The sequence below is a fragment of the Saccoglossus kowalevskii genome, chromosome 22 (assembly GCF_978046115.1).
Source record: "Saccoglossus kowalevskii chromosome 22, keSacKowa6.1, whole genome shotgun sequence".
Classification (NCBI taxonomy): Eukaryota; Metazoa; Hemichordata; class Enteropneusta; family Harrimaniidae; genus Saccoglossus; species Saccoglossus kowalevskii.
In genome coordinates this window covers 12,137,293-12,145,698 of record NC_140662.1, presented here as the reverse complement: position 1 = coordinate 12,145,698, position 8,406 = coordinate 12,137,293, and the positions used below count along the sequence as shown (strand labels likewise).

Sequence of the window (8,406 nt, the reverse complement as noted above, 5' to 3'; positions counted from 1 at the left end):
GACTGTGCATGTAATTTATCTAGAGTATCTGTGATTATCCCAAGTGTTGCCTCAATAGCATGCTGTCCTTGAACATCGCCCTCCTCCAATGACTTACTTCCATTGTCAGCAACAATACCAGCAAACTCCTTCAATTCAGCTATTTCCTTCATTATTTCCTGATAACAAGATCAAATTATTAAAATGTTAGATTCATGACTACCTGAATATCAAAACCCTGAGCTAAAAGAATTGATGCATTGATGCTTTGTTTGTGTGATAACACTTCGAGGAAGATGGTATTTGGATGATTTTTTTTATGTCCATGTAAAACGAATGAAAACAACCTAATTTAAATCACGAGCACTGTCATGCCACTACTATCTTTCACGTACCTGCAGTACTCTTAGTTGCTCGTCAGGATCTTCTATCTCACCTGCTGCACTAAGTTTGGATTGAGTTGATTCCATTCTTGAGATCAGCTCCATTAGGACTTGCTGGTATTTTCTCTGTCTGTCAAAAGCGGAATCCAGTTCACTTTCTTTTTCGCCCATCTTACAACACAATGAGATAATTTATTTGAGTGAACGTACAGACATGAAAGATGTTAGCAGACATATAAATATTGATGTTGATGGTTCCCTGTTATATTAAGGAGTCTGGAGCAAACCATTCATGATCTTAGCTGTACTTTATTTTGTTTTAATCATAATGTACTTGATAGGAATAAACGTGACAAGTGCTTACGGTGATTAATATGGAACTCACCTTTTTCTCCAGATTAAAGAACTCTTTTTCTAACTCCTGGACCTTTTTGTCTTTGACCTTACGTGGACTTGTCAGCTTCTTTCTATGTTTGTCTTTGCTAACTGGCACTGTGGGGAAAACAATCCAAGCATAAAATATTAACAAATTAGTATCTTCAACACCAACATGACTATAGATAAAAGAAGACAATGACTTCATGTCATCATATCATTTGCTGTAGTATGTCATACACGTCGTTAGATTTCCATGACATTTAATCCGTCGATGAAAATCAAAGCGATTTCAAACTAATATAATAGTTATATTAATTTATATCGGCTAGAATATAAAATAATTGGAATTCATACCTTGTCGTTTCTCGAATGTCTCGACGAGGTCCAGTAGAGGTCTCCGATGTATTTCAACAATTAACTTCTTAAGCAACCCTAAATTGGTTACTGAAATATCCCCCCTGTCATGCAGTACGCGAAAAATGTTCATTCCAGATATGTACTGTGTTTCATCTTTTTTTAGGAGTTGTTTTCCAATAAGAAGATCCTTTATCGACGTCACCTCTTTTTCTGAGAGCTGGTCACTTATATCCGCAAGTAGCGAATTGATTCCTGATATCTCAGTGGCCGCCATGATAAGACACTTGAATAAATAAATAAATAAATAAATAAATAAATAAATAAATAAATAAATAAATAAATAAATAAATAAATAAAAAAATGAATAAATGAATGAATGAATGAATGAATGAATGAATGAATGAATAAATAAATAAATAAATAAATAAATAAAATAAATAGATAAATAAATAAATAAATAAATAAATAAATAAATAAATAAATAAATAAATAAATAAATAAATAAATAAATAAATAAATAAATAAATAAATAAATAAATAACAGCATGCGAACATGGTAAATATTGTCTACACGCTTTTATGTAAATACTTGTTTATCGATTATCGTGTGGGTGCGTTTATACCTTTGAACGCGTTAGACAAACTATGTTTAACAACAGAATACATTAAATTACAACTCGACTGAATCTCGTGTACCTAGTTTGGTGAAGTATGTAGCGTGATTTGTTTAATTTACAGTTTGATGATTCATCTTAGCGACACACTAGATGCAGCTATTATGCAGCTATCCTTCAATTGAACAAAACAAAAACAAATGGGATTGGGGCTAATCTGCAAGACGAAATGCACTTGATCTATAGAGAAGCAACATTTGACACCTCACCTCTAGCAACGGGTCGACAATCAGAATATACACGCCAATATATCCCCCTCCTTCAGCAGAAATGATGGCCACCCAAACGGCAAGGAGATGTTATTCGACTACTTTGTACTTTGAGCTTTTGGTCCCATTTTTTTGTCACTGTGTACGCATACCATAATAATGACACGGTGAGCTGTTAACAGTCTCATGGCAACCAACAAGAAGTATAAACATAAGTATGTGTTTTTTAAATTACCCGAACATTTTATTCATTGGTTATATTAATGCAATTAAATAAATTCAAACTAGTTTATTTTTATGTCTTCCCGCTCATTAAAATGCACCGTCTCCTTGCCAATGACATTTGACCCCATAAAATATTTTACTTATCAGTGTACTTCATCAGGTGTTATATTTACTTGGCACACGCTATTCGTGTTTGTGTTTACTGGTGATAACCCGAATACATAAGTATGTTGATGACATTTGAGTCAGATGCAAAATTTGACTTCAAACATTGTAGGCTGTTAAACCACCTGCCACCGTTATTGCAAATCGAAGCCATAATGCGGTGTTAACAAAGTCGACATGCATTGTTCAAATAAAACGTTTCAAGCTAAACAGTCGGTTGTTTAACTTGCGATAATGGTTACTATAGCGATGAAGTCTGTGCCGTAAAATCTACTATAAAAAAAACGTCGAACACTGGCAGTGGAAATTAAATTACGGAAGATGTGTGAACACATGTCACATGTGGTTAAAACAAACACGCTAACGGGTGAAATGCCATTCTTTCAACTTCCAGTCGATGGATATCTTTTCAACACCAAGGCGAGTTATATCCTCTGAGCAATGCCCCTGGCTTGTATTATGCTACCGCTGCACAACGAAATAGTACTGTAAATCTTAAATCTCAATATAAAGGTGCGGTGTAGGGTTGACAATGTCTAGAACCATAATGTAAAGCAGCTGTGAAATAACTATTAGTATACCACACTCACAGTAGGTAAAGTGACACTGTATATCAATGGGTTACTTTAGTTTGGACCATTCCACTATGATGTCACCATGGAAACCAATTACAACAAACACAGTATGACGGAACATATAGTCAAGTCTTGTCACGTATACATGGTAAACCGCAGTACTGTGCATTGAATTACAACGCCATGGAATGAACAGCCAGTAAAGCTTGCCAATGATTAAGTTATTACGAAAAAAAGACATAGCTAAGCTCACCTATTCGTGTCACATATCTTTACAAGAATGAAGTTATTCTGGATATGTGTCTTATCCGAGACTTTGCTGGTTTGTCAAGCAGTGCATTGACCGTCAAGGATCGATATTCACAAGCCGCGCTATAAACCCAGTTGACTGTAGGGGTGAAGTGGTTATATATTTTAATTATATTACTAGCGATGGAATAGTTCGTTGCTATACTGTTGTTATACTGTCATGCAATTCACAACCGACCCAGATTTTTAGTGCGATTGAGAGATCGGATGTGATATAATAATATAAAAAATATGGTACAAAAATTTATACAACCATCGGGAAATCGCTATCACTAAACGTCGGCGTAGCCGTGTGAATACTTGAATCTACCATCGGAAAACATCGAAAAAACGACCTCCATTCCTTGTTATAATCAACGAACACGATACTTCTTGTTCACAATAGAAGATGCAACAGTTACGTCTAGTTGTCACTATCGTAAAAGACGTCAAATGTAGTTGTAACCATCGCATACCCTGCAAAGCTCACACACGCTCGTGAAAATCGCGAGGTAACAACGATATAAGAATAGGATCAAAACAAATTAAATCAAACCAGTAAACATTCAGAAAACAATGGAAAGCTATTGGGGAATGCCGAACGAAATAATGTACGATCTGAAAACAGCGGAAAGCTAAGGAAAGCCATTCGGGACCACATATGAAAACGTACAGTTAAAAGCTGCATACTCATATTTGAATTAAGGCTTTTTTTCTGATTTTCGTTTCTTATTACCACGGGAATCATCCTATATCCTGTATTATGTTAAATGTACACAACTACTCACGTATCATCACATAATGTGTTGTTGATATCGCTACAGTATTTGTAATGATAGTTTATATAATCTCTGTGTGCTGAGAGCTCTTTTTCAGTACAGGTCTGATAATAAACTCTTGGTAGCGTGCTTATCTTATAAAACCAAATTAAATGAAGCACTATGATTCGTCACAAATTACGCTGACTTCCTTAGCAGCCTGGCAAAAGAAATCACTCAATTAACCACACCACCAGATTCAAATTTCCACGATCAACGACAAAAAAGGAACATTATAGGCGATCTCCTGTTCGAGGTAACGGCCTTGGCTTGGCTACAATAGACAATTGTAGTTACTAGCTCGACAAATTGACCCATATTTCTAAGACAAAATTAACCAAATTTTGAAATTATACATATTTAATACCAAACTTGTTATTTTTACCATCAAACTACTGTACGTATAATAACGTATACCATTGACAAATTCAGACTCCGCTTATAAATTATACTCGATTATGTCTTTCCCACTAATTTAAAATAAACAGTTATATTGGAAAGAATGAGATGAAATTTTATTATTATCATTGTAGATTCAATAAGCAAACTGGAAGCGGGTCAAGAAATCGTAAATGTTTCATATTATAGAGATGGTGCGTAGTTTGTTCTTTGACGGTAAGCAAACTGAGCAAATTTAGTCTTCAGCTATAACACACGCACGCACTCTTTCGAAGGGGGAACTAGCCATGTTGTGTACGGCCGCAGTGAGTTGAATTGAAAAGCCCGCTTCAAGTTGTGTACGTAGAGTAATAGATTATTATACATTATATTAGACATAATCATAATCGCAATCAAGAAGCAGATCTTTCCTCACCGATAAAATAGCTACTTATTGCTGACCCGTGTTTACCATGTTGTTAGGACAATTTGATTCATGGCATTATTCAGGAGTTATGGAACGCGATCAGACCCCATTACAACAATATCACGCCTCGTGCATTACTTCAATAATAACACCCAGCTGATTTGAAGACTATATAGTTGTGTCTTCAATTATTATTTCAAAGGCGAATATCTTTCACGTATACACTATAAACATTACAAACGGTAACATCAGTGTAAAAGTATTTATTTCGAGAACAAGTCAACACTGTTCATAATGAAAGAATCGACAAAAATGGCAAAATAAAAGAAATATCTAATCATTCGAACTACAACGTGCATACATACATACAGTATTTTGAGGATCGTCGATTGATATTATGCCATATTGCAAGTGATACTATTATGAATGAAAGTGTTGACGAAATGTAATGTGCACGCACGCATTCCTCGTCCACCGGTGCCCCAGTCACGTCAAACAGTCGATTTACGAGAGTGTAAACAATGCGGTCAGGATATTATAATTGTATAGTGGAATCTGTCTAATGGATAAGCGAGTGCTCTCTGTACATCTTGGGAATAATCAAAACTTAGCGCATTTTATTTAACATGAATTAGCAAACAACGTGTATGGTATGCGTACGTGCTTACCGTCAAAGAACAAACTACGCACCATCTCTATAATATGAAATATTTACGATTTCTTGACCCGCTTCCAGTTTGCTTATTGAATCTACAATGATAATAATAAAATTTCATCTCATTCTTTCCAATATAACTGTTTATTTTAAATTAGTGGTAAAGACATAATCGAGTATAATTTATAAGCGGAGTCTGAATTTGTCAATGGTATACGTTATTATACGTACAGTGATTCAGTAGTTTGATGGTAAAAATAACAAGTTTGGTATTAAATATGTATAATTTCAAAATTTGGTTAATTTTGTCTTAGAAATATGGGTCAATTTGTCGAGCTAGTAACTACAATTGTCTCTTTGTAGACAAGCCAAGGCCGTTACCTCGAACAGGAGATCGCCTATAATGTTTCTTTTTTGTCGTTGATCGTGGAAATTTGAATCTGGTGGTGTGGTTAATTGAGTGATTTCTTTTGCCAGGCTGCTAAGGATGTCAGCGTAATTTGTGACGAATCATAGTGCTTCATTTAATTTGGTTTTGAACCATTTGAAGAGAAACTCGTTGTTTGAAGCATCGGCTATGGCTCTCAATGTTTTGAGGTTGACTCTGTCTTTCAAATGGGTCAATATATTTAATACATTCTGTTGCGCGATTGAGCGGGGTCAGCCCCTTGTCATTTGACCATTCAAATGTAACGTTCGTTCTTGCCTCTTCTAGTATTTCGAAATCGTGGATACTCGAAATGATGTTTAAAAAACGATGAATGATAGTTTGCTGAGTACTGCCATTTTATTAGTGAAGAGAGAATGAACTGAATACTTAGTTTTGATGTTTGACTGAGTAAAGATTGAATCCTAAAATTTCGCGATTTCGGTCGGTTTTCCAGTTATTGTAAAATAAACCTTCAAAAATAAACTATTGACTGATGCATTACATTCGAGCGGTACACTGAATTACCGATGATATAAAAACGATCAGAGTGGTGGAATGTTTCTTGTCTACACCGATCACAGATATAGATCGACGGCGTGCACAGTCTTTGATTCGACCTGAATTGAGACAAGACGTCATACACTCTTGGGGTGTGCCTTTTCAGACAAGTGAATTGGTGACGGACTGGAATCATCATACTGCCTGGGTCAGATTCATGTTGACTGAATCAAGTTGACCCAGTTTTTATCCCCCAAAGAGTCAATTTCGAGTATAATCGTAACATTGACACGGAGAACGCGTCATTACGAGATTGAACGTGTTTTATTTCAAATCTCTCCGCTGCGGGCCATGTTTTTTAATAACGTGGAAAATGACTGTAGTATTTTAGCAAAGGCTAATCGATAAAAATAATTTAAGCACAGTCACTCTACTAGGAGTCACTCTACTAGGACGGTTAGGAAGCGCTATTGGTTAAAGGTTTGAACGAGCAGCTTCTGAGAACCTACGCTGTTCTCAAAACTATGACGTATTTGTCATTGGAAGGCGCTATTTTTCACCTTTATTTATTGCGTTCGATGTTGCTCGAGAAGACCATCGAGAAGACCGTGAACTTTTTTAAATTGTGCTTTATTTTTACATCAAACTACAATCTCAACTGAACTGTGACTAGGAGTGATATTGTATTTTTCGGATGAGCATTTTTTTGCAATCTTGAAGATGCTTTACTCGAGAAAAACGGTGTTTTGTTGACAGTCTCTTTGTCTTGATCTCTAACAGTCTTTCGGTCCGTAAAATAAACCTCTCACTCAGTTTAGAAACAATTGTATTGCTAAAAACATTGATGTCTGCAAACCTTTACAATATTCCTTTGTCCATTCTCGTATTTTTTGTGTGTTTTTAGAGTCACTTTATGGCGAAGTTTTGCATGTTTTCGTCTATGGAGATGGTCGCCGTGTTGCTTTATTGCATAGTTTTCATAGGAGGTAATCGTACAAAAGAGATTGTTGATTGTCGTGCTTTCATATCCCTCCATTCGCTTTATTTGACGACTGATACAAATCCCGTTCAACATGTTCGCACTGTTTTTTGATTCAGTCGAGACAGGGGCGATTTTTTGGGGAAAATTCACTAATATAGTATTCTATTAACTATTTATAATTTCAGAATGCCATACAAGACAGCAAGATTTTCTCGCGAAAAACGTGTATATACAAAGCATGTTCATTTCCGCATTTGAGACTACTCTTCGTTGAAAGGTCAAAGTGCCATGTATTGCAATGCTTTGTGGGGAAAATGACACAACTCTCGCACTGTCTCATGATTTATCGCGTGTTTTCCGTCGCCTGTTTAATGCTAATGACTTCTTAGCTCGTTAACACCTCTCGTGTTTCAATGTTTAGGGTGGGTACAATAGAATGTCGCGGTGCTTCCTAACCGTCCCAGTAGAGTGACTGTGGTTTAAGTCAGTGAATTGACTGATAGCGCCGGGGTCAACAGAATGTCGAGTCATGTTATCAGTATCCCATACACGCAGGTCGAAATTCACGCTTTCAACTTGAAACTCGATATCCCTCTGCTGTTTGTGAGTTTTCATGTTTTAGATAACATAAATATACCAACATCTGCTGTTTATCATCTACGTGGGAGGTCTATTTCACGTTGGGAACACTTATGACTAGCGAGTTATAAATAACCCTACGCCTTACATTTAATCTTGTGATTGAGTTCAGACTGGCATTCACAAGTGTGCTTCGGAATGATACACATCGTTTATATCAAACAACGTTGATATTCGCGAGTGGAACGCGTTGGGCCACTTTCTGTCTGAAATACCCTTACCACGAAGACTATTTTGACTCGTACGGTAGTCATGTCATGGAATTTATAAGATTTCTCGTACGTGGATCTACAATCATCGAATACTTTCAAGCCATGTGTTGCCAATACGTCCTGTATGACTCGTT

At 36.1% G+C, this 8,406-nt stretch overlaps 2 long non-coding RNA genes across 2 annotated transcripts; both read right to left on the bottom strand.

Annotated features, from left to right (window-relative positions):
- Positions 1-748: 748 nt before the first annotated feature.
- On the bottom strand, positions 749-1,200 carry LOC146729006 (uncharacterized). Its single transcript, XR_014928197.1, has 2 exons — positions 1,095-1,200; positions 749-854 (listed from the first exon to the last, which is right to left on the bottom strand). It is a non-coding gene; the product is annotated as an uncharacterized LOC146729006 (long non-coding RNA).
- Positions 1,201-1,263: 63 nt separating this feature from the next.
- LOC146729005 (uncharacterized) lies at positions 1,264-2,061 on the bottom strand. Its single transcript, XR_014928199.1, has 2 exons — positions 1,981-2,061; positions 1,264-1,380 (listed from the first exon to the last, which is right to left on the bottom strand). It is a non-coding gene; the product is annotated as an uncharacterized LOC146729005 (long non-coding RNA).
- Between the last annotated feature and the right edge of the window lie 6,345 nt (positions 2,062-8,406).